The 25,719-nt window shown below is 38.5% G+C and overlaps 1 protein-coding gene across 4 annotated transcripts in view; it reads right to left on the bottom strand.

Annotated features, from left to right (window-relative positions):
* Positions 1-25,719, bottom strand: part of SYT6 (synaptotagmin 6) — a 157,300-nt gene that overhangs the window by 120,283 nt on the left and 11,298 nt on the right. The gene's annotated exons all lie outside the window — the stretch shown is intronic.

The following is a 25,719-nucleotide window of genomic DNA, read 5'->3' on the forward strand; positions in this document are numbered from 1 at the left end:
GCTTTTTTTTCCTTCACAGTGCAAAGCAAAAGCCCAGCCAACCCCACCCAGGAGCTTTTTGCAAAGGGGTGTTTGGTGCTCTGGGGCTCCTTAGGGCTTTTTTTTTTTTTTTCCACAGATGAAGCCCAGCCCAGCCCAGCCCAGCAGCCAGGCCAAGTATGCCTCATCAGCAGTGGGAGCAAGAAGACGGCAAAGGTCAGCTGGGGCAGCAGAGCGCAGGGCAGCAGGGGTCTCAGAGTGCAGGGTGGCAAGGGTGACTGAGGCTAGGACTGGGCTGGCGCGGCTGTGATTTCCCAGGGTGTGGCAAGCAGCCCCAGAGCCATGCAGTTCTAGGGCTGCTTGCCACCCCAGAAGGCAGGGTGCAAGGCAGCCAGAAAGGCAGAGATGGGGGGCAGATAGGCAGGTGGAGGTAATTGGAGGCGGTCTCTTACCTTAGTGAGGCTCAGGGCTAGGAGGGACCAAGCCCAGAATGGCTTGTATTGGGATGGGTACTCGCTTAACGACCCACAATTCTCAATTAATAATGGCAGCTGGGACTGCCAGGATTGCAGTCGCTAAGTGATAGGGTCACGTAACATCTCACTTTATGACCACATCACATCCCAATTGTGGTCATAAGCCGAAGACTACCTGTATAAGTTACAAGAAGGCACATTCCAACTGAATGTTAGAAAAAGAAAAGCTCCTAAGAGTAAGAGCATTTCAATGGTAGAATTTGTTCCCAGAGAGATATTGGACTCTCTTTTACTGGGTATATTAAAGTGGAGGCTAGAGAGCCATCTCCCTGTGAAGCTTTAATTTGGATTCTTGCACTGAGCAGGAGGGTAGGTTTAATAGCCTCAAAGTCCCCTTCCTAAGATTCTATGAATCCTATGATTCCATGTGGGTTTTTCTTTCCTCCAGTACCAATCATTCTCTACTATCCAAGTATAGTAGACTGGTATGAGTTAGCCCTTGAAGTCCCATAATCTGACCTGAGATCACAGTCAATCAAATGTTACTATATGATGCTATCTGAAAGTTTAAAAAAGGGCAACAGAGAGAAAACACATGGGATGGTAATTTAATACAATAAATACATAAACATTTCTACATGAACATGGGGAAGTGAATCCAATTTTTGAAATGGAGAATACTTCACTGCTACAAAATAAAACAAAAAGTTGTGTTTAATCCTGAAGTCTCATAGGCATGTGCTGCCCAAAACCAATTTTAATAACATAAACTTGACTATTCTCAGAAGATTTTGCAGAATAATTTCAATCTATCTGAATGGGTAGTCTATGTGAAAATGGTTCAGTCTTTCTAATCCTGCATTCCATCGTTAAGAATGATTTTACCTATACTTGTCCAGGTAGTGTAAACATTAAAGTACAGTAACTGAAACTTTTGTCAGGTAACAGCCTGGTACAAGATGGGGGTGGGTTTGGGTTCAGCAATCATTCCAAAGCCATGACTGTGCTTTCTTTTACTTCTGTTATCTTGGCACAATATCACTGGCAGCCAGCATAACTTAATGCATGTATATGATAGTCTGTATCAGATCAATGGCTAAGAAAGAAATTGTAGGGAAAAGTGAAGAAATACTCCAGCCAGTAAATATTAGAGAAAAGTCTTCAAGTAAGCCTCCCACCCCAGCCCCCCAACTCAGGACAACGTTTTGAAAAATAAGGATAACATAAATAAAATAAGGATAAAATAAATCATTTATCAACTTGGCAGCACCGACTTTGGGTGAAAATATCACAGCATATACCAATGCTCATACTTTATATCAAAGTCAAAAGTTTTCTTGATCTGAGGGAGATGGAGCATCATAGCCCCCAGCTTATTTATTAGTATCTTTTCTCAGATAGTCATTCTAATATATATGTATAATGTTGATTCGGAGAGAAAAAGAAACTATTACTTCCCAGGCATAAATATGAAATATAAGTAAGTTTTAAACAAATTATTACCTTTGTTATAACCTGTGAAGCAGGGGGGTCTGCAGGGTGTTGTTAGAAAAGGTCAAGATGGTGGCCATAATGGTGTGATCAAAGCTCCACACGTTTTTAATGTGCATTGCACATAAACAGCAGGTGGAGCTTTGATTGCACCATCATGGCCACTGCCTTGACTTTTTTTTACCACACCCTGCGGACCTCTCTGCTGTAAAGAGTTCCACAAACATTCTATCTTTCAGTATATAATGGAAACCTTCTTCCTGGGTCAGCGTGCCTGCAACTGCTCCGGCTTTCTCAAAGAAGAACAGCACCCAAGAATCTACAAACATGAAATCAAATTGCCATGCTCTGTTTATCTCATTCAACATTGCCTCTTTACAGGAAACAAAAATAGAAGCCAGAGTGGGACCGCGCAGATCACCCCAGTGTTCTCTCATCCATCTCTTTTTCCCACTTACGTGAATGCTTAGCCCAGTTCACGGAGACTTTCTCTGGCCCCGAATAGCATGACGCTTACTGCCAAGGATTCTGAAGCAAAGTGCAAGGTATCTCTGTATACAGAGAGATGCATATTACAGCTTCCCACAGCAATTTGCAAAATATGAGTCTTCCTCACACAGAGATACAAAAGCCGCCCATCCCAACAATGGGCATTTTGCTAGGAATTAATAATAAAGTGTAGCTCATAATTAAACCCATTAAGGTATATAAAGGTGACAGTTGTTCATCACATCCCTTTTAAACAAAGTCGAGATCTGATTCTGTCTCTTTGCATTTCACATTGTACTTGTGAAGGCATGTACTCTCTCATGTGGTAACATTGCAGATGTTTCTATAAAGAGATTGTCTCACACACAAAACAAGCAGATAAAGAACATCAGCACAGAGTGAACTTAGATAAGGATGTTTGTTATGCTCCTTGGGCTTAACTTTGATGGTGTTTCCTTCGCCCTGCAATGGTCCAAGACGTTTCATGTTCAGCCAGAAGCAAAAGCACTAGTTTAGTCTAAAATAGCAGAAATCCATTTGCCCATCAGAATACACATTTCCCTTGTGATAATCAGAAATCTTTGTGGCTTGCTCACTAGCTCTTTTGAGCATTATAAATGAGGCATCAACAGTTGCCAGTACTTTATGCTTAACAGATGACAATCTAATAAGCTATTATAAGTCGTGCTGGATATAATTATAGCATGAGGCTGTGCACTAACCTCCTGACATTTCACCATAATGCATTGTAGCAACATCTGTAAATGACTCAATAATGATGAATAGTATACACAAGGCTCAATCCCCCAGGCAGGAGTTAGACAGATGCTGCCGAATGACCCATGATTTGCAGCACCTTATTCAGCCCAGGAATCTTTGCACAAACTGTTGCCGGCAAATCCTGATGTGCAGCACTGAGCCACCCTCCTACCCTCCAGTCCAAGCAGTGCTTCACGCAGCTGTCATTGTGGGGACCAGCTTTCTTTCTAGAACTTCAAAAAGAAAACTAGTCAGGATGGGGAAACCCAAGAGTCTTTTCCCAGCCTTTTATCTTAGGTTTTACTGCAGGGAAGGGCTGCACACAGTTCCATGCCTTGGGCTTCACAAAGAGTATTAGAAAGAGTCTGTGATGTACAAATTGGCATGGAAGTGATAGAGAGAGATGAGTGTATGTGTGTGATTCTCAATACTGGGGGGAGGGAGAGCAGGCATTTGCTTTGTTTCTCATATTGTGTTAGAGAGCACAACTCAGGCAGTCAGCCACGGGCCTGAGGATAATGGTACAATGTTAGCCCCACAGACAGCCGCAACCTGGGCAGTATGTCACGGATGACCTCTCTGGACAGGATTCTTCTAGATGCATGCAGTTCCAATACTGAATTGAACTGAACCACTTCCCCTCTCCCCGCAACCCCCCACATCAGATGCTGTGACCGGGCCTTATAATTGTAGTAAAGCCCAACATTTCCCCACTGCAGTCTTGAGCTTTTCGTCAAAAGGCAACTCCTATTTCTTAACCATAAATCCTCCCGCACTATTTAGTAGCATTTCTCCACCTAATACACCTTCCGTACTGTGATGGGAGGGGATGCCTGAGGTACCCCACCTTCAGGTTCCATGGGATTCCATGGGTGGAAAACAGCAAAGTTGGTAAGGAAGCTTGAACAAAATCACTGTCATGGCAGCATAAAAGGGAAGCACACCATCAATACCAGCAAGTTTAATATTTTTACTTTTTTTTAATAAGAGGGAAAGAAAGTTTGGATAAAAACTGAGTAGATAGGAGGAGGCACTCACTTTTATTTGTATTATTTTTTTCAATAATTTTATTAAACATTACAATCAAAAAGATAAAAGCCAATGCAAACTTTAAAAAAAAGTGTAAAAAGGAAAAATAGAAAATGCAGAAAAGAAAAAAGAAAGAATAGAAAGAAAAATAAGAATATAGTAAAGAAAAAGAAAAGAAATATATAAAGAAGTAACTTCCCCCTTCGTCACAAGCATAAACAATTTTAGTAATTTGTCACCTTCTCCTAAAATATAACAAATGATCTCTTCTTCCCAAATTTCATCTCTTATCTATAAACAAAACTTTAAAGCTTCATCATTCAGTCCTACCAGCAAAAGTCCATGAAGGGTTACCAGAGATAGCAACATATCTATTTTAACCTTGATCAAATACACCAACTTTATATTCTTTCCCTTTACTTTTAACAATCTTGATCTTTAATCCCTTCAAATAATGTCCTAGAACTTGATTTCTTTTCCTTTTTTCTTTGTCTCTTCTCACAAAATTCTTCAAAACTTTAACAGTTCTCTTTTGTAAACCCAATATAGGAAAGTTATCCAAGTCACTCATCTGGTTTGTTATTTGTATGTCCCTTTTAATTATTAAGACATCAGCCGGTTTCATTTGTATATCTAGTATATCACCTTTTTCCAGATCATTCTTGTAGCCTGTCATTTTTAAATCCATGTTCAAATCCATTTCAGTCTTGTTCCTCTTCCATAAGATTATTTACACACAGTCTATCTATAATGGAAGACATTCTTAAAATTAACTTCTGAGTCCATTGTTCACAAATGCCCTTCAATACATCCAATGTTAAAGTACTTTGCTCCATTCTGTGTTAGCAAGTTGAGTTTAAGTGTACTTCTCCTTTAACTGTAATCTTTAATTCCCTCTAGTGTCCAACCTTCAAAGTCCTACCCTGTTTTTTTTTTTTTCAGAATTCAAAATGGCGGCCATTTCCCACAGAAAGGATTCTTATAATTAATTTCAAAATCTTATTTCAAATCCATCTGGACCCTCAGTCCATTTATAACTTTCAAAAAATAACACTGTAATCACCCTTTTGCTGTTTATTCCCCCAAAAAAGAATTTTTCTAAGTCCTTAAACTCGTACTTAAAACTTTTGTTAAGGACTGAAGGAAACGTACCCAGCGAATGCCATAAAACTTACCATTCCAAAGGTTCTTAATATATGAAAAGCAGTAAAAGAGTAATTCCAAAAGTGATTAAGAAATGAGGCTCGGCCAAGCTTTATTTCCATATAGGCTGCATTATGACTGTGAGATTAGTTGGAATCCCTCGACTCCCAGCCGCTCAACTTCTTAGCCAACTGAAAAAACCTTGGTTCCTGCAGTCTACTCGTGAGGAGCAGCTGTCCAGAGCATTTCTGGGCGATCTCACAATCTCTCCTTCCTCCAGAGAGATTTCACTGGCCAGGATCCACCCTCCAGCCTCTGATCTCTGTCATAATGCCATCCCCGCTCCTTCAGGGACATCTAGCTCGCCGTGTCCTCATCAGAAGTCTGGGAGGAGGCACTCATGATTGGCTGGCAACCAATCCTGGCTGAGCAAGGGTTGACTGATAGTTCTTAGTGCTCAACTATTGACTTGGGAAGGCAAAGGTTGATTGGCTATCAGGTCTCTGTGAGCTCTACAGACTCACTGGCATGTAATGATCCCTTTTTAATCAGCCTCCTGGTCTCTTAATAAATATAGAAATAGAACAGCTCAGACAATCTCAAGCTTGTTTTACAGTGGAATACAGGAGTTGTATGAGGGAAAGGTTAGCCAACTGTACATTAAGAACAGTACAATAAAATATTGTAACCAGTTGAAAATGCAATAAACAGTCTGGGCAAATAAAAGATTTTAATATGTTTCCTTAAGGAAGGCATTACAGGAAAGATCCTGTTTCTTTTATATAAGCATAATATATTGTAGATGGGACTTCATAAGAGGACTTATTTTTAAGACCTTAACCCACAGGTACTATACATTAATACATGAGAAGACACATCTTCTGATATTGTAAATGGCTGTCTTTTAAAAAGTTATATTTTTCTGCATTCCTGAAATGCCTTTTGGTATGCAAAAAGCCAGATCTTATTCTATGAGATCCAAATATCTATTGGAGCAAATATCACTGAGGCCATATACAGAATGGCAGTGCATGAGAGCAGAGCCAGAGCATATAACATTATGGAGAGAAACTTTATTTTATAAAGAGAACATTTATTTTAACTAGAAATATAATTCCTTATTATTAGTAATAAATATCAAAAATTAAAACTTTTCTTATTTTTTCAGCACACTTTCAGGCCATTTATTGACAGATCCTCTCTTATTATTGGCAAACAGAGGTGAACAAGAAGCTTTAAAACTCAAAGAAGCTTCTCACCTCAATTTGCTTCTAGGCTAGACTCACACCTAGAGTTTCAGGACTTTGCTTTAGAAGTAAGGACACTTTCTATTGTGGGCATCTTCATATAGTGCAGAATGATACTGCTATATTTACACCCAACAAGCTCATTACTCAAGTAAAATACATGCTGGAAAGTGATTTGAATGAAATGTATAGTTGTTTATTTAAAAATAGATTCTTGGAATAAGGCATCCAAAGGATGCCTTGAAATTTTCTTGACCTGTTATTCAGCATGTCAGATCCTGGGATTACTGAGGTCCTCAGAAGTTTTTCTGGGACGGTAGAACAGTCAGGAATACAGGAGTTCTGTTCCTCTTTCAAAATAGTATAGAAGGATTCTGCTAGGGTTTGGCTGCATTTCTCTTGGAACTGCTTGCCATCTCAGTCTTCAGTTTTGGCTGAAACAAACTCTGTGGAGTGAAATCTCTGGTTCACCTCATCTACTGGATAGGTTTTCCTCATCCCTGAGGAGTCAAACTGATTCCAGTGTAGCATACTGTGGCATCTCACTCCTAGTTATATCATCTTTCGGCCCAAACAAAGCTTTAATTGAACTTGAGCAGAAGTTTTGATATTTAGATTTACAAAATGACAGGGCCAAAATTACCCATCCCATATGGAGAAATAGCAGATTCTCCATGGATGATTCCTAGTTACCTCTATAACATCCTGAATATTTCACACAGGAGACTTTTAGCTTGGCTCAAATTGACACACTACCTATTATGGAGACTATAGATGAATACACCAATCTCCTGCACAGCAATTGCGTGTGTTTCTGTTCATATGCAAATACAGAGTCAGTAATCCATGTATCACCCACGGCACCTGGCACTCAAATTATCAGAAAGTTTAGTTGGCTTTCTGGTCAAGAAATTTCAAACTTCTTTCTGCAAAACCTAACTTGGACAACCACTACAAAGATTGCCAAGTTTCTTACAATAACTATCACTTGCAGAAACCGGGTGATATCCTCTTCTCATTATTGTTTCAAGTTTGGGGGGCTTTTTCATCCATTTTAAATTTTATATTTTATTGGTATTTTATTGGTGTTTCTGTATTTTAAATTCTGTGTTTGTGTTTTATTAGTCTGGGGCCATAAATAAATAAATAAATCTTGTATAAAAGGAAATCTGTCAAGGAAGTGGAGCTTTTCATCACTCCTGTCAAAATCCCATCTTATATGTACCTGTTCAAAGAGCAGACATACATTGTCATTCATTCTAAAGATCCATTTGACCATTATTTACACTGGCTTTTTGCAGCCCATTGGAAGCAAACGAGTACACCCTCCTAAGGGCTTTCCATGATCTCTTATAAAGTCTAAAGTGGAGACTTAGTGCTATATGTCCCGGTAATACTGTATGTGACTACAAACTGAAACTGGAACTGACACTTGTACTCAGTTCAATAAGTAAATGTCTCTCTTGTGAGGGGTTTTTGAGGGGAGGGCAGGGGGTGGAGCTGGTGCTGCTATTGTTTCCATTAGCATCAAGCTTGCCTCGAATAAAGAGGTCTCACCCTTGGAATGTAATACACAGCAACCATTTTCACAGGGAAAACTGAGCGTTTGATTCTAGAGATTTTCCAGGCAAATGGCAATAAGCGTCTCTCACTGTCTCCTGCCGCCAACACTGATGACCCAAGTCACATAATGCCACACACCATAAAATTCCATTAAAATGAACAGCTATGGTTACAAGGTTCAATACCCAGGTCAGGCAATTTCTGGTTGTATATTTGACATAAGAGCTGCACTGCTTAGCAAGGGGAGAACTAAATTTTAAAAATGCATTTGATGGACTGCTTATTGATTCAACCTGAAGAACAGATCTGCTCCTCCTTTTTAAGTTTACAAAGAAAGACAAGCATGATTTCACACGGTCAGATTTTGAAGCACTTAGATTTAGTGGATGTTTTGCACTACACCCAGAGGAACAGATCCCTTGGATTCTATCCAGAGCATCATTCTGAGGGCCAGTTATATTCCGAGCTGAGCTCCTGGCATCCAGCCTGCAGTGCCGGCTGCTCAGTTTTCAGCAGTGTTGTCAAACACTAACATGTTGTAGCATAACTAATGGAACTCAATTTCAAGGTAGCACCAATTAACATCCACCAGCTCGGATGCATTTAGAATGCTCAAGAGAGTTATCTCTAGCCCACATGAAATACCTTTTGCTATAGCTCGAAATCACCCTCCCCACCCAAACATACCACTTTCAGTCCCAACAGGATCGGATTTTGCAGGGTTTAACTATAATTAAGCGGACAGGCACTAGCAGCAGTCTTGCCTTTCCCCAACTTGATCATCATGATTATTATTAGCAATTATATCACAGAGTTCAATAAAGCAAAATGATTAGGCTTGTTAGATAAACAAATTGACGACTCTACACCTAGAAATGACACAGATTGTAATCCCTGTTGTGGAACTGGAAGGAGAAAATGTATTAAAACAGATAATTAAAGCTATGTGACAGTATGAGAAGGCATCTAGAAGACTACACATTTACATGCAGAAATATAAACAGAAAAACATTGGTGGGGGAGGGGGGAGCAATACAGCATGGACTTACATAGAAAGTTAAATGAGGAATAGTAATAGAAGATTAGGAGCCTCACATGTGCACATAAGATATTTGTGGGGGGGAAACTGCACGCTCTGCACTGACAATAGTTTAGCAAAAAAAATTGCAAAGAGCTGCAAAGAAGGGGGGGGAAATCACCCAGCTTGTCAGTTGCATTCTGCAAAACAATGGAGAAAGCCTTGTAGTTTGTGAGTAGCAGTAAGCACATGCTGGATTTTCTCAGCACAAGATATCGGAAAGCACCATCCACATCACGGTCCTGAACCTGCATCACCCTCTAAGGATTCAGTCAGCAAAGAGGAAAATATTTTTTTAAAATGAAACAGAAACAAAGAGAGCAACTTTGCGAGCTCTTACTTACCAGGCAGGCTTCTGTTCCTGAGTCCAGCTGCCCTGCGCCGTCCTCAGCCTGCTCCACACATACAAGTAACGGCAGGAAGGGAGAGCGGGGTGTTTCTATGGAGTTGGAGCTTCTCTTCCTTGCCTATGCATGAGGGGACTGCAGCTACACAGAAATCAGCTCAGAGGTCCACATGCACCAAAAGGGGAAAGGGCTACACTTCGGTTATCAGCCTCTGTATACTGCTTTAGAGGGGGAGGCAGTCAGCCAGCTTTTAATCCACATCTCGGCATAAAACGTTCATGCGCACACACATGGACACAGACTCACATTTCTCCGTGTGCAAATGATTCACACAAGCCCACAACTGGTTTCAAGCTAATTCTGTCTTAATATCTACATAAAAGAGAGATGATATAAGGACTGCTGCAGCAAAAGATAAAGTATGTTAGAATATGTGAACCTGTGCTACCATAATATTCCTTTGGGAAAACTTTCAGGTTCTGAAGACATCTTCAGAGATGTCTTAGAAGAATTTAAGAAGAATTGGTGGGGGAGAATTAGAAGGATTCATATTATATTAGAAGAATTCATATTCGTTTTTTCTCTACATGCTCCCAAAATGCAGCTTTTCTCAACCTAATACCATCCAGATGTGTTGGGATTACACCTCTACAAAGTTAGAATTGTGCAACATTATCGCAATACATCTGGAGGGTACCAAGGAGCGGAAGGCTAATTTCAGGAGTAAATCATCTTCTTAGTTAGGTAATATTCCACAATTATATCCATTTATCCCTAAAATTACATCAATGCCTTTATTGTTCTGCTTTATGGTTTTGCTAAAAGAAAAAAAAGTTTAATAGCATTATTTGACAGACTATAGACTCCAGCTCAAGTTTCCCATATAAGATGAGTTCAGACCACCAAAATAAAAGCAGTGTTGAGTAGAATAGCCTTCTGAAATTATCCACCAAATTTGTGGACTGAGAATTTGAGTGGACGTTTTCTCTGAATGTCTTCAGGGAAAGGAGAAATTCCCCAACAATGTTTTAAAAGCAGGCTTCCTCTGTCCTGGTAATAACGGCACTGCTATTGCAAAGTCCAGATAAAGGAATTCAATCTTTATGTTATTCCTTGGGGTGGAACTGATGTGTGGGAAATCAGGAAAGCTCCATATCAATAAGAATGTAAGCATAGTAGATCAGGCCAGAGCCTCTAGACTGCTCACAAGATGGAGGCCGTGATATATCCCTCTTTCATGGTTGTTTGTTTGCAACTGGTATTTGTAGATTATTGTGCAACAAAAGACAAGATATTCATACAAAGAACATGTCCATCTCATAATTGAGTAAGTACAAGTATATCACACATGACTGATAGGAATTCTTCTTTGACAGAAAATTCAAAGGAAAATTCCCTTTCATCTAATTGAATGAGAATTTACAAAAGTGCATAATTCCTCTGCCTGGTGCTAATATTAACCAAAGCATTTGGCTCAATTTATGGGAGGGATAGTAAATAAGTAGGAATATACAGTGATGCTTTTGAAAGCAGGCTGACACAATATGAAGCAGCAGATGCTTGGGGCAGGATGACTCTTCAAGCTGATTGTTGCTCCCCACTTTTTGAGTCAGAGCCCAACAAAAAGTGTTTGCTTCTTGTTAGCCTAGACTGGTTGGATGGTTTGTCAAGTCTGCTTTTCCCAACTCATCACAGAAAATACAATTCAGATTCTGAATGAGCAAGCGAGCAAGCCAAGAAACAGAAAGCTTACATGGACCAGTTATGGTAAGTTACTTCAGAATTTAAATGTCAGTGTCTTTCGAGAATCTTTTCCATAAATGTGTCTTATTTGGGAATCAGCACAAAGTTGTTTCTAAGTAGATAAAATAAGTGAATACTTGCTCAGCCAGTGACCTAAGTATATATATTTTTTAAAAAAATGAAAGAAAGGATGCTATAATAAGCAATGTCAACTGTGATGGTCCCAGCCTGCCAACATATGAATGGTCATTTGGGACCCTCCTTGGCTGCAGACCCTGGATTTGTGCCCCGAGGTCCATTGCACACATTCCTCCAGGCACTATTTATGGGGTATGTCCTGCTTTGCTCCTATGCACATACTGGCACCACAGCTGCATTGCAGTATTTTATGAATAGGCAGTATAAAGAGAAGTGACCAAGTGGCAGTGGTATTAGGAGAGTCAGCTTTGCCCTATGTCCCTGAAGCTAACCAGCTGCCTTCAACAGCCATTCCTGTTAATTGTACTTGGAATAAGACCCCTCTTATCATCATCTGAAGCAGCTATTTGTCTAGGGCTGGTCCTGCTGTGGAAGTTCTTAGATGTACACTGCATGTTTTCAAACATGGAACATCAGCGTAATTTTAAACACATTTTTTCAGGTACATACAAATCTGCTTTGCATAGATCACTAATGAGGCCAGCCCAAGTTACAACTAGATTATCTGAAAATCAGAAATGGCTAAGTGTCCATTATATTCAGTATAGCATTCCTCTAAATGCAGATACATACACACAGAATTAGGAATGAAAGACATTTACTAGTATCAGAAAAGAAACGGCTTTCAGGATGCTATACAATAAAGAGGCTACATACGTTCCTTTTAGGGGTAAACCTACTCTATCCATATAATCCCATTGGGTTCCATTGCATGCTAATCCTTAATCTATTAAGATTGTTAGCCATTCTACCTGGGGAGTTTGAAAGTTGAAAGCCATCATATCTGAAGAGCATTAGGTTGAGGAAAGCTGTGCTAGAGAGTGTTAAGTAGATGGAAATCAAAACTGACTCTTATGATTCCATCATGTCAACTAATTTAGCCTTGAATGGAAAAGTGTCTTAAACTGATACAATCTTTAGAAACAGAAGCTTGAACCTGAAATCCCACAGGAAAGGGATGTGTGCTTTAAGAGAACATTATCACTGAGTCATTATTCAGTTCAGTCCACCCATAAGTGGTAGCCTGGCCACGCAAACAAACTGATTTGCTTTTAATTCTGCAAAGTCAATTTTCAGTCCAGAATAAACCATTCTTAAAATAGTTCTGAAGACAACACACTGCTGTCATTTTAATGGTGTTTCCTAAAAATGCCTGCATTAGTCTCAAGAAAGGTAAAACTGTGATATGACATGATCAGAGTTTATATCATGCTGCTTTAAGTTGTGAGAAGTAGAATGGTATAAAAATATTGAGATGATAGATAGATAGATAGATAGATAGATAGATAGATAGATAGATAGATAGATAGATAGATAGACAGACAGACAGACACACAGACACACAGACACACAGACACACAGACACACAGACACACAGACAGACTGACTACATTACTAGTACTAGATAGATATTTGGGGAATAAAAATTATTTCAAAGCAAGTTCATGATGCCAAACAAATGCTGAGAATGAATAACAACCACAGCAATGCTGAATGTTAAGTAAGGAATCTTTATGCATTTGTACAAACTAATTCATAATTAATGTACTAATGGCTATTTAGAAAATAGCTGACTTCCTATTCAGGTTGCATCAAGTTCACACATATTTCCTGATAATTTGTCTACATAGTACACAAAGTCTATGAAAGTCTCTCTGTACAACACTTATGGAAGCATATATCCATTCATTCTGACGCTCATATATGCAAACATTACCATAGATCTTTGGGCCAAACTGCCTGAGTATATTAACTGTGTGGCATCTGGCACTGGCAGGGCATATGATTTATTCTAATCCTATCCTTCTGATGCTGTTTTCCCCTCAATATTTCATCTTTATTCCAGATGGTTCTTTTGAATGACCATATTTTCCACATGCTGCTAAGAAAAGAGAATTTTTAATAATGTGATGTAAAGTACTTCCTTACTAGGGGGAGTAGTTTCAGCATCTAGTTCAGTGGATCTGCCACCTATATAACGCATGCAGCAGAGATAGATTCAGGTATATGAAACTAACAATTCTTTTAAAAAAAGAACTGAAATGACAAGCATTAGAAATCTTCAGGGCTACAGATAAGTAAAATATATATGACCTTCCAAGCACCTTCTCCTGCACTTATAATACTACATATTTGTGTGTTCACTTTATTTATTTATTTATTTATTTAATCCATTTGTAAAGCTGCCCACCTCAACAGATGACTCTGGGTGGTGAACAATATCAAATAGAAATAAAAACAATTACATCATCAATCCAAAATTTAAATACAGAGCAGCCAAGAAAAACAGCATAGTCAACAATATTAATACAGCCAGGAGATGGATCCTTTCACACACTCAGGGCCCCAGGCCCTGGCACATAATGAGGTCTTTAGTGCTTGCTGAAAGACCAGCAGGATTGGAACCAGCCTAATCTCTGGAGGGAGAGTGTTCCAGAGGGCAGGCCTTATAGCAGAAAAGGCCCGCCTCTTGGGCCCCACCAACCAGCATTCTTTAGTCAACGGGACCCAAAGCATGCCCATCCTGCTGGGCCAGATTGCATTACAATGTGGTACTCACGCTGTAAATACAATAGATACCACACTGCATGGTAATCACTATTATATGTCTACTTTGTAGCAAATACATAACTTTTCGTATTTCTAATATTTCATTTCAAGACAGAATTGGCTATGTACTGAGCATTCACTAAAGTGCTCACTGCTTAAGGGATATAAACCTGCTTATAGTGATTCTACTTTTATACAAGATACCCACACTGCAAGGACACTCAGCAATAAAATGTGAAATCAATAGACAATTATTGTCAGTACAGTAACTGTCTATAAATTCATAGTGCCGCTTTGGCCACCAAAGCAAGCACTGGAAGCATAAAGAAATCTAAATGGCCACTATATGACTAATCCAAGCTATTTATAGCAGACCCGTGTCTGCATCTATTAAACCCCCAAGGGTGGAATGGTTCATTATCTGGACTAGAATTAGGGAAGTAATTGAAATGTAGGAGCTGATATGCAGATCAATCAGGATTTCCCATCACAACTGTTGGAAATGCCTCAGGAAACCATCCTCATACCCTACTGAAGCTCTGTGCAACTTATAACTATCAAAACAAAGCAGGCTGGCTTTTTAAATGGCCTTCAAGCAACTGGCAAAGTACATGCAGGACAAGGAAAGTTCATTCAGATGAAATAAATTAATGGATAGTTGAAATATTAGGTTAGATTACACCTTAGATGTATCTGGATAATAGCTGAGAGATTATGACAGTTGAGATCCAGCACATCTGGAAAGCAGTAGATCAGGAAAGCTGCACTAATGAATCTTTACATCAAAGCAGCCAATATTTCAAATGTCTGCAGTGTTCAATCTCTACAATAAATCATCCAGAGATAAATATCGTATCCAGGAAATAAACAGCCAGGAGTAAGCATTAATGGAGACTTTTAACTATTTAAGCCTGCTACTGCTACTACTACTACTGGTGAGGTTGCTGTTCAACATTTTTATGCAAAATGCCTGTATCTGATTACCTGCCTATTATTTATGTATTTATGATTTTAACACAACCGCATCAGGTGTCCACATACACTTACTTATTCTGGTGCAATTTGCCTTACCAGATAGAGAATTTATTCCCTGCCCTACTCTTACATCTGCTTATTTGTGTTGCAATTTCAAGGGTTTCTACAGAAAGATCTTTATTGTTTTCTAATTGCCAGTCTTCCCTAACCTGATGATATGCTGGAACTCAGTTCCCAGAATTTATAGCTAGATTTTGCTGGAGAATTTGCTATCTTAAGAAATAATATGACACTTATTTTTGAAGCAAATGAGCCCTGTTTTCTTCCCAATACATTGGGGTCACAGGCAGAAGGAGAAAGAAGGGAGAAAATAACCGGCAGTAACTGGCGGCAAATGACTGATGTTCCTTGGGGCTATCTTTGCATATACCAAAAAGTAAACTGAGTTACAATATTTGCTCCTGTCATGTACCCAGAAGTAAGTCCTTGTGGAGTTAACTATGATACAGTTGGAGTTACAATTAACGGTAGGATAACGATCAGGCATATATAACACAGTGAAGATATATGTCACTAGGATTTCAAATAAGAAAAGACACAAATAGCACAGTTTAGCAAAGGAAAGACCATGCTTCATCTCTTCTTGGAACACAGGTCAGTACATTCCCTCTAATTATTATTTTATTATGGATGCTCCAAATATTACTTATAAATGCACAAGCCTTTGATGGAGATTTATAAAATTTTACATTGAGAAAATAGGAAGGAGGGGAAGTTTACTTGTATGATATTAGAACTTGGTTGTAAGGCACCCAGAGTTTGGTACAAGATAAGCAGCTATATAAATGTTTTAAATAAATAAATAAAATTGAGTCATTCATTGAAAAATGAATGACCATAGATTGAGCAGATGTAAAATAAAGTGCATCATTACACAATGCTTTTAATTTATGGAGCTCACTGCCACAAAATGTGGGCATTAATTAAATAGTTGGGGCATTTGGTAGCTGTTAGACAAAATATCTACTGCTATATGAAATATGTATGTTCAAAAGCATTATGTTACTGAATACCAAGGGAGTAATAGCAGGAAATAATTATTACTGTCAGGGTATATTTGTGGACATCATCATCATCATCATCATCATCATCATCATCATATTATTTATTAAATGTACATGCTGCCCAACTGAAATAAATTAATGAATCTGGGTAGTTTACAAATTGTTAAAAACATTTTAAAAAAAAGAAACAATACCAGACAGAAAAGAACAAAGATGGGAAAGTTGGCAAAGATGAAAAACGTGATGGGAACAAAGAAAAAGAAAACAAAGGGGGCTTTACTCTCCCTTGTCAAAAGCCTGGGCAAAGAGCAAAGGTGTTTGAAACAGTAGTAGGGTAAGATTTAAATTAGATAAGAAAAGTTATGAATTTACCACTGAGAAGACTGAGTTTGAATACGCCTTGTGTATTAATGATGAACATCTTATTGCTAAAATGTATAAACTTCTGTTAAAGATGAATTTGGAAGATGAATGTGTTAAACATTGAATGGTTAAATGGGCAAAAATTTTTGGATATAATATAATGCTGGACCAGTAGGAAAATATGTGGAATAAAGGGTTAAAGTTCACTCTTAATTATACGTTAAAAGAAAATTTTTATAAAATGATGTACCATTGGTATTTGACACCAGATAAATTGTCAAAGATGTATAAAGGAATTTCAGATGTAATCAGTGTGAAGGTATATTTTATCATCTATTGTGGACTTGCGAAAAAGCTAAGAAATATTGTAATATGATATGTATTTTGATTCAAAAGATTTTGAAAATAGACTTGCAACTAAAACCAGAGACCTTCCTTTTAGGTATGATGGATAAACAAATGGAAAGACAACACAGAAATTTACTTCTTTATATGATAACGGCAGCGAGACTGTTATATGCACAAAAATGGAAGGATTTACAGATACCTACAGCCAGAAGAATGGATATTGAAATTAATGGAACTGGCAGAGATGGTGAAACTGACTACTTTACTTAAAGAGAGGGCACTGTCTAGCTTTGTTTCTAATTGGAAATCACTTTTGGACTTTTTTGCCTGACACTCAAAAAAATTTTGATTTTGGGATTTGATAATTGATGTTATACCTATAGAAATATCTTGTACAAATCATATCTATTGTTGAAATGGATTGATTCTAGGAATTTCTAGACTAAAAATTATTTTCTATTATGTAAATTTTTAGATACTAGAGTAAGAAGTGAATATATTTTACATTTATACCTGCACCTAGGAAAGTCGGAAGCTACTCTTCCTTTTCTGTTTTTTCTTTACTGGTTTTTCTTTTCTTTCTTTTTTTCTTTTTCTTTTTTCTTCTTCTTTTTTTTTTTACTTTCTTGTATTTTAACTTTTTGGAAAATTTAATAAAATTTATAACAAAAAGAAACAGTAGTAGGGTGAGGGCCATTCGATTCTCAGAGGGAAACTCATTCCAGAGGGCACGTGCTGCTAAACTGAAGGTACACTTTTGGATCCTGATAGATGGCATTGATTAACCCAGAATGCATCAATCCTGCCAGGTCAGATTGCCTGGGCAGATACTATGGGAAGCAGGCCCTATGCCAGGTAGGGCTTTATAGTTAACAGCCAGCACCATGAATCACACCTGGAAACAACTGACAACTAGTGCAGCCTGTGAAGCAGAGGTGTAACATGGGCATATTGAGGCATGCCTATCACTGCTGCATTCTGGACCAGTTGGAGCTTTTAGGTGGTCTTCAAGGGTCAAGCCATGAGGTAACCAGGGCATGAGTGACTGACTGAAAGGGCCCCTGATTTAGGAAAGGGTGAAACTGGTGCAACTAGATGAAGCAGTGCAGAGTCCTTTCTGGCCACAGCTGCCACCTGTTCATTAAGCAGGAGCTGTGAGTCCAGGAAGACCCCCAAATTGTACACCACCCTTGAATGGGAAGTGCTACCCCATCCAAAGTGAAAGGTGGAATATACCAAGATCTGGATGGTACAAACACCACAGCCACTTGGTCTTGGTAGAATTGAGCCAGGAATGGTTGCTCCCCATCCAAACCTGTACAGCCTCCAGGCACTGGAACAGAACCTCAACAGCTTCACTGGCTGGTCTGGAGTCAAAAGATATAACTGGATATCATCAACATACTGATGACACTGAACCCCAAACTGGCAAAGACCTCACCCAGCAGTTTCATGTAGATGTTGAAAAGGAGGGGAGAGAGAATAGAACTCTGTGGCCGCCCACAGAGGAGGGGCCTGGGGAATGATCTCTCCCCACCAACCAGCACCAACTGAAACCGGCTGTGGAGAAAGGAATAAAACCATCGTTAAACAGTGCCCCCAATCCCCACCCATGGAGCTCTGAAGGATACCATGATCAAAGGTATCAAAAGCCATGCAGAGATGAAGGAGCATAAGGATGGATGCAACACCACAAGTGTGACCAAAGCTGTCTAAGTACTAAATCTGGGCCTGAAACCTGACTGAAACAGGTCTAGATAATTCATTTCATTTCATCAGTTGCAGACCGACCACCTTCTCAGCAACCTTCCCCAGAAAGGGAAGTTGGAGACTGGTTGATAGTTATCGAAGACTATTGGGTCCAAGGTGGATTTACTGGAAAGGTGACTGTTTGGAGATCACTATGGGGAGAAGAATGTGACCTATGTTTGGATTCAACAGTATTCTTTGTTATACTTAACTTGTTATACTTCTATATAACTTCTGAAATATTTTTTCCTGTACCTATACTTACTATAATTCTAAGCAGCATATGGATTAGATGAATTAATGGAGGATATGACTATTGGGAGAGCCAGTCTGGTGTAGTGCTTAAGGCATCAGGCTAGAAACTGAGAGACTGTGAGTTCTAGTCCTGCCTTAGGCACAAAGCCATCTGGGTGACCTTGGGCCAGTCACTCTCTCTTAGCCTTAGGAAGCAGGCAATGGCAAACCACTTCTGAAATCCTGCCAAGAAAACTGCGGGGACTTGTCCAAGCAGTCACCAAGAGTCAACACTGACTCAAAGGCACCAAAAAAAAAAAAAAAGACTATTGATGACTATTATATATGATGACTATATTTTATGTGCAGTAATGGAGGCAATGGGTCTCTAAATCCCAGTTGCTGGAGAGCATGTATGGAAACAACGGTTCTATTGTTCATGTCCTGTTTGTGGGCTCCTGTTGGCATCTGACTATGAGGGAATTCAGTGGTAGATTAGATGGATTTTTGATCTAACCCTGCTTTTCTTATATTCTTATGCCAGCTGGCAACTGTGGGACCTTATGTCCAACTCACCTGGGAAAGGCAACTTGGTACCTTCTAAATGTAAAAGACAAACCTTATTACATTTTTGTCATATCACAAATTCTTACTGTCTTATTACCTTTGGAATGTCAAGCCTAGAATATTGTTTCTTTACATTATATTGTAAGATGTGAAGTCCTAAAATAATATGAACCAGAATTATTCTGTATAATATGGTCTAATTGCATTCATTTTCAGCATGCAATTTCCTCCTGTCAAAATCTCATGTCCTGAGACATAGTATATCATCAGTTGTATCAACATGCTGACTGTGTTCATACAACATGTTTAACCAGTGTTTCACTGTACTGCAGCCATGGACAGATCCTATGAAAATTAACCCCAATTCAGATACTGTATATTTGTAAAATACATCTCTTTAAGTCTTGGATTCTGAAAACCTGTTTGTTTTATTCCAATCCATCTTTTCTGATCGTTTATCTTTTCACCTGCTTTTAGCTGAATATCTGTGTTTCTAAACTGAAAATATCCCCTTACTCCCCTCTCTAAATCTTCCCTTTAAATGAATGCAGAAAGTGTCTCTTTGGCTGAATCCTTAGCTTTCAGCCTCTGCCAATATTTATTTGTATTTTTCCATTTCACCTTTGTTGAAATCAGTTCCAAAGCATGGTAGAATGTATTAAAAAGATGACAATCCCAATTCACAAAGATATTTTAAAATTACAATTAATAATTCAGCTTCAAAAACGGTTAGAATTACATGTATAAAACCATGAATTCCTTAAATCTGTCACAGGACAAAAATACTATAGCAGAATTCAAAGAAACAGCAGAATCATTTGTATCTGATTCCAGAACTGGCTGTGTCCATGAACAGCTACAGCTCTCTACTAAGTCCTCAGTGGCTCTTCATAGGACAATTCCTCCTAACCACTATCCTACATATCAAGATTTTTCATTCTTAGTCTGAAGGAAGATGTAACTGATAAGTAGTGTAGTAGAACATATCTGCCATTCTGCATTTTATAAGAGATTGCTTTTTCTGGTTAAGTACATGCGTTTACATTCCTTTGCAAGTATAGCAAGGAATTAGATACCAAAGGAAGTTGTAATAACTGTTCCAATTCAAGGCATGCTATAACAACAAGAACTGTACATTCATTTTGCCATGGTTTGAGTTTCTTCATTTTTCATACTAGTTTAAATATCATAGTTGTCCTGAACAACTAAGAAAATTGTAGCTTTCTGAATTGCTTTCTGGCAATTAATTGGTTTTTAGACATACCCTTCTCTTTTGCAGAAAGGCATTCCCTACGGGTTGATTAGGTAATGAAATAGTAAAACAGGTTTGAAGTTTATTTAGAACTGTAACAACAACATGCCCAATAGGAATGTGCAGACTTCAAAATTAATTCATAAATAGTACTTTAGACCCCAGGCAAACTCTTCGCTTCTGCTATTCATGAAAGAAGCTCATCATTTTACAGGCTTTAAAGAATTTACTCATGAAGTTTAACGCAACCTTTAAAGCAGCTACAACTTTTTTTTCAGGTTAAAGCCTGGAAAACAATGGCCCTCCTTAATAAGTACTAGGATCCTGCCGAGTCCCAAGATCTTCCAGAATATTTTTAAAGCACACATAGCCATAATGCCCAAGTATTAAAAAGAAAGCAAATCTAGGACATCTAGCAATAGCCAGAGAGTGGGGGGAGCATAATGCTGTATCTTGAGGATCTGGAGCCCAAAGAGGATTCTAGGACAATAAACTCCAAAACACACCATTCTGGGGAACTTCTCAGACCCTCATTTTGTGTCTTCCTAGCCTGAGGATGTACCGCAGCTCTCCCATTATGTCAGAATTCAAGCATCAGAGGTTGACTTTTCCATAGCTTCTGCACATTCTCAAAGGACTCGTTTAAGGCTAAGGCCAGCAGCAAACAGAAGCAGGGCTAAGGTATCACCTGATCTTTGTATTCTTAAGGTCTCTGCTGAATACTGCTCTTTAGTGAAATTAACCCAGTCTGTAACTTCCTACAGTTTGCTCAACAGGTCCTTTAGTATCTTGGTGTGCTGAATCCACAGTTAGTGCCTCTTCTACTTTCCCTGTGTACCCAACTATTCACTGGCTTCCTCTAAGACCATAATCAGGCCAGGACACACAGTAAGAAGGGCATTGGGCTTTCGAGCCACTCAGGAGTTTGAGGCTGACATATCTGTGGCTGAGCCAGAGACTCATGCAATGCAATCCAGTCATTTTCACATACAGTATTTATTGATGCAGAAAAGATTATTCTGAGTCTGAATCATTGATTTCTTCATGATGGTATAACACAAGGTATCACTAAACCAGAATGCAAGTTTACAGCCTTAACACAGGAATAGACCAGAATAGACCATTGTTCTGAGGTAGTAATTGGTGCCACATTATCTTAAGTAGTTTCTGAAATATAGCTTTTGAATTAGTCAAGGAGCTAATCCCCCCTGCTACACACTTGCTGAAATGTTTGTATCAATAACCACTAAGTACCTTAATTTGCTAATGGACTTAATTATCTGTTTAGAATAGCTAGCAACAACTTGGTGCATACCTAATCGAAATGTTGCTGCTGCAGAATCTGCTAAAAATACTGCAGCAAACATAAAGTATGACAGGCAAATCAAATGGGATCTGCAGTAGCAATTTTCATAGCATTATACATTTATTTTGTCTTTTTTGCATCTGGTAAGCTTATGATGAAGCATGGCTTTTTAAAAAAAATCACACACACATATAAAAGGGTCTTATAAGACTGTGCATTGCTCTTACTGCTCAGACAATGGGTTTTCATAATAGTTTTACATTCCAAATTTCAGGTCCAGACAGGTATAATCTAGATCAGGATTACTGGGCACTTTCTGTTTTATTCTGGTTATTTGCATTGCTGGATATTAAACATATTCCATGGAAGTACACCCTATTGCATTTTCCCTCTCAGATTTATGCCGAAGTAATTCTATGCATAATCTATATCACAGCCTCAGAAAATCCAAAAGTACAGCTAATATTAAATCTGATCCACCTGCATTTGGTACCTTCTGCTCAATTTACTCTTTATTCAGAAACGCCAGTTCAGCATTTCAGATCGCTGTGATGAGTCTGATGAGGCTTGTAAATTCCTAAAATGGTTAGATCAATATGTTCAGAAACTGAAGAACCTTTTTGATTTATCCCTTGTTTAATAGAATTGCCCCAAATATATCAAACTCCAGGAGTGAAACGGCTCAGTGCCCATTGTTATTAGAGATGGAGTCAATCTTATCTTCACCACAACAGGTAGCCCATTAGGCAGAGACCTGCCAGATGCTGCTGCTCCATTAGGGCATTAACCCTTTTTTAAAAACTTATAGTCCGAAGTTTATCATTGGCTGGATATTTTGCAAGCTTTCACGAAGTAGTGAAGCCTGACTCATTTTACTCACAAACTGACTGTTATCTGCATCACTGACAAATTGTTACGCGTGAACATAAATAAGCCCAACAGCTACTATTTCCACTGCAAATTGTAAGTTGCACAATTGTTGAATAAAGCAAGAATATACAACAAATTGATTTTTAAAATGTGTAAGAGATCATGACTCCCTTAAAACTTGTCTAATAAAATTGTCAGCTCATAAAAACAAAGATGCGAGAAGGAGAGACTATTACACTCAAACCATTATTTTTCAACCATGGATCCAATAATCAGTTTTCTATCCTTTCATCTGTAAAATGGGAACAACTGAAAGCTACTTTGCATGAATGTTGGTTGATGGAAAAAGCAATAGGGAAGCTTAGATTTTTCAGATGCTACTTTATGCTGGCTTTATGCATATATTTCTCTGGCTTTATACTATCAGATTTACATGATCTGGACTGGCTTATATCCATGTAGTTCATTTTTAAGGGGAAAATATGAATAAATAAATAGTAGTAGCAGTAGCAATAGTAGCAGTAGCAGTAGCAGTGCTAGCAATTTTATTATATAAAAATAATACCAAAAGAAGTACTAGTAGGAGAAGTTAACATTATTAACAATATTCTTGAACACTGTTATGAGTATTCCCTCTGATCTTGGTATGCTTTGAAAAGAAAAGAAAAAAGTATACGGTATGCTTTTTAGAAAATCATTTATTTGATACATCACATTACATCTGTAAAGAGTGCAAAGGATGAATAAGGACCTGTTCTCATGTCTAAAACATTTTTCCCTACGTGAATGAAAAAATGCCATCTAAGCAAATACTGATGTGTCCATTGAATGGCATAATTAACCACACACTGCTGATAACAGATCACCAGGATGCATCCCTCATTTGTCTTTTTGGCAGCCTGATATCAGAGGCATCTTGTTATTCCTAAAAGAGGCAGCTTGGCAATCCATGCTCAATACTTCCTAGTGTTTTTGGTCTCCCCGATTATATGTCAGTGGATGCCACAAGGTAGTATGGATTTATCTCAGTACCTGTTACTGCAACATTCCCAATGGGCGTCCTTTGCTTTTTGTGTTTTAACAAACAGGAGACTGAATCTCCTCTTCACCTGCATTGCAGCAAAGGCATTTTAACCTGCTTGTTTTCCCTCTTATCTCTTCCTTGAATGGAATGATTCAAGTAACCACAACTTGCAGCATTTGAGCCCTGAGCACCACTTCAGCCTCCAGCCTCTCACTTGCTCTCACTTCCCCAAAACCTCTTAGAACAGAGTTACCAGGGGAAGGGGACTCCAGATGGCAGCTGAAACTGCATCAGCAAAGCCCCGCCTCTTTTGTTAGTGTTCTGTGAATGACACATGTAAAAAGGGGGTGGGGCTTTAATCACATGGTCACAGCTGCCATCTTCACATTTTGAAACCCCATGCAGTGACTCTTCCTGAGTTATAACCTCTTCAGCCTGAGGGCCACACTTGGCCTGTGAATGTTGCACTCCCATAAGTGGAAGAGAGAGGGGACAAAGAAATTGATGGTGCCAGGCCAACATTAAAATTTAATCAAATTGAATATGAATTTAAGGGATTAAGGAGAGTTAGAACAATTATTTCCCATGTGCTTCTGTCATATTAAATATGACAATTTGGCAGCAACATTTGGAGAAGCTCTAGGAATCATGGCCAAGTCTTAGAAGGGCTGTGTGCAACTTTGGGGCCTCAGATGAGGCACCCCTGCTAGAAGAAAACACTCGAAGTCTATTAAGCTGTTGAATACAGAGTACTGAAGTAGCCTTTTGTATTTTTTCCCCATCTTTGACTTGGGCCTCAGGTGACACCCTGGAATACTGCTCAATCAGGAGTTGTCTGCCAGGGAGGTGGGATGTCAAAAGAGATGGTGGCCATGACTATTTGATTACACAACACATGTAAAAACGGGGTGGGCTTCAATTAAAGTCACAACTACTAATTTGACCCACCCCATGTGCAGTCTTTGTGTTCATTCCTTTTTTGTCTGTCTATGGCTTGCATTTGCCTGCTCATAATCCTGCACCTATGTATCTTTTCTCCTGATCTAGCTATGCAACAAATACTATGAGGCTTCCAACACTAGTATTTCTAAAGCTCATCTATGCCATAGCTTACTGCAGCTGAAGTTTGCAGCTGTTGGTTTGCAATTTTGGTATAATCTTAATATTGGATGATCTATTCTTATATATGTAGATTTATAAATATATAAATCCTCCTCCACTTACCAGAAGTTTTTATTTTTCATACATTTATCACATGTTTCTAACACATTTATCACACATATAATTCCATTTGGGTAGAAAAGCATGCAGGAGAAAACTCAAAATTAATAAGTACAAAAAGTGAATGATCTAATGAAATAGAGATGGTGAATAGGCAATAACCTTTTTTAATTTCAATGGATAAAAACAAAAGGAGAATGAAAATGGCAAGGCAAACAATAACTGAGTATGGATGACTAAGGAATTCAATCTCTGTGAATTTTGGCAGAAAATGAATTGATCCCTTGTAACTCTTACTACTGCGTGGATTATAGAATTTGGCTACTCACCTAATTTTGCACGTCACCAAATGTTACAAGGGGCATAGCTTTAAATTTGCAAATTATGTTTTGGAAATCTTTATTTAAATAGAAAAGTCATATTTAAATATCTAATTTGAGATTATTTTTCCCCCAAATTATTTGACAATGAAAGAACAAGAAAGTGAAAGAATGAGAGAGAAATATCCCAAGTCTTCATACAGTAGAAGCAGAAAGATGGATGGAAATATGTCACAATCTTTTAGTGCTGCACCACATGTTCTTATTTGAGTTTTTTAAATACAAAACTCCCCAGGTTTTTTTTTTTTAAAAAACCCTACATTTTGTCACATCT

Source organism: Python bivittatus, unplaced genomic scaffold (assembly GCF_059951505.1).
Source record: "Python bivittatus isolate LINGU-HERP-01145 unplaced genomic scaffold, Pbiv_v1 ctg000700_np1212, whole genome shotgun sequence".
Taxonomy (NCBI): domain Eukaryota; kingdom Metazoa; phylum Chordata; class Lepidosauria; order Squamata; family Pythonidae; genus Python; species Python bivittatus.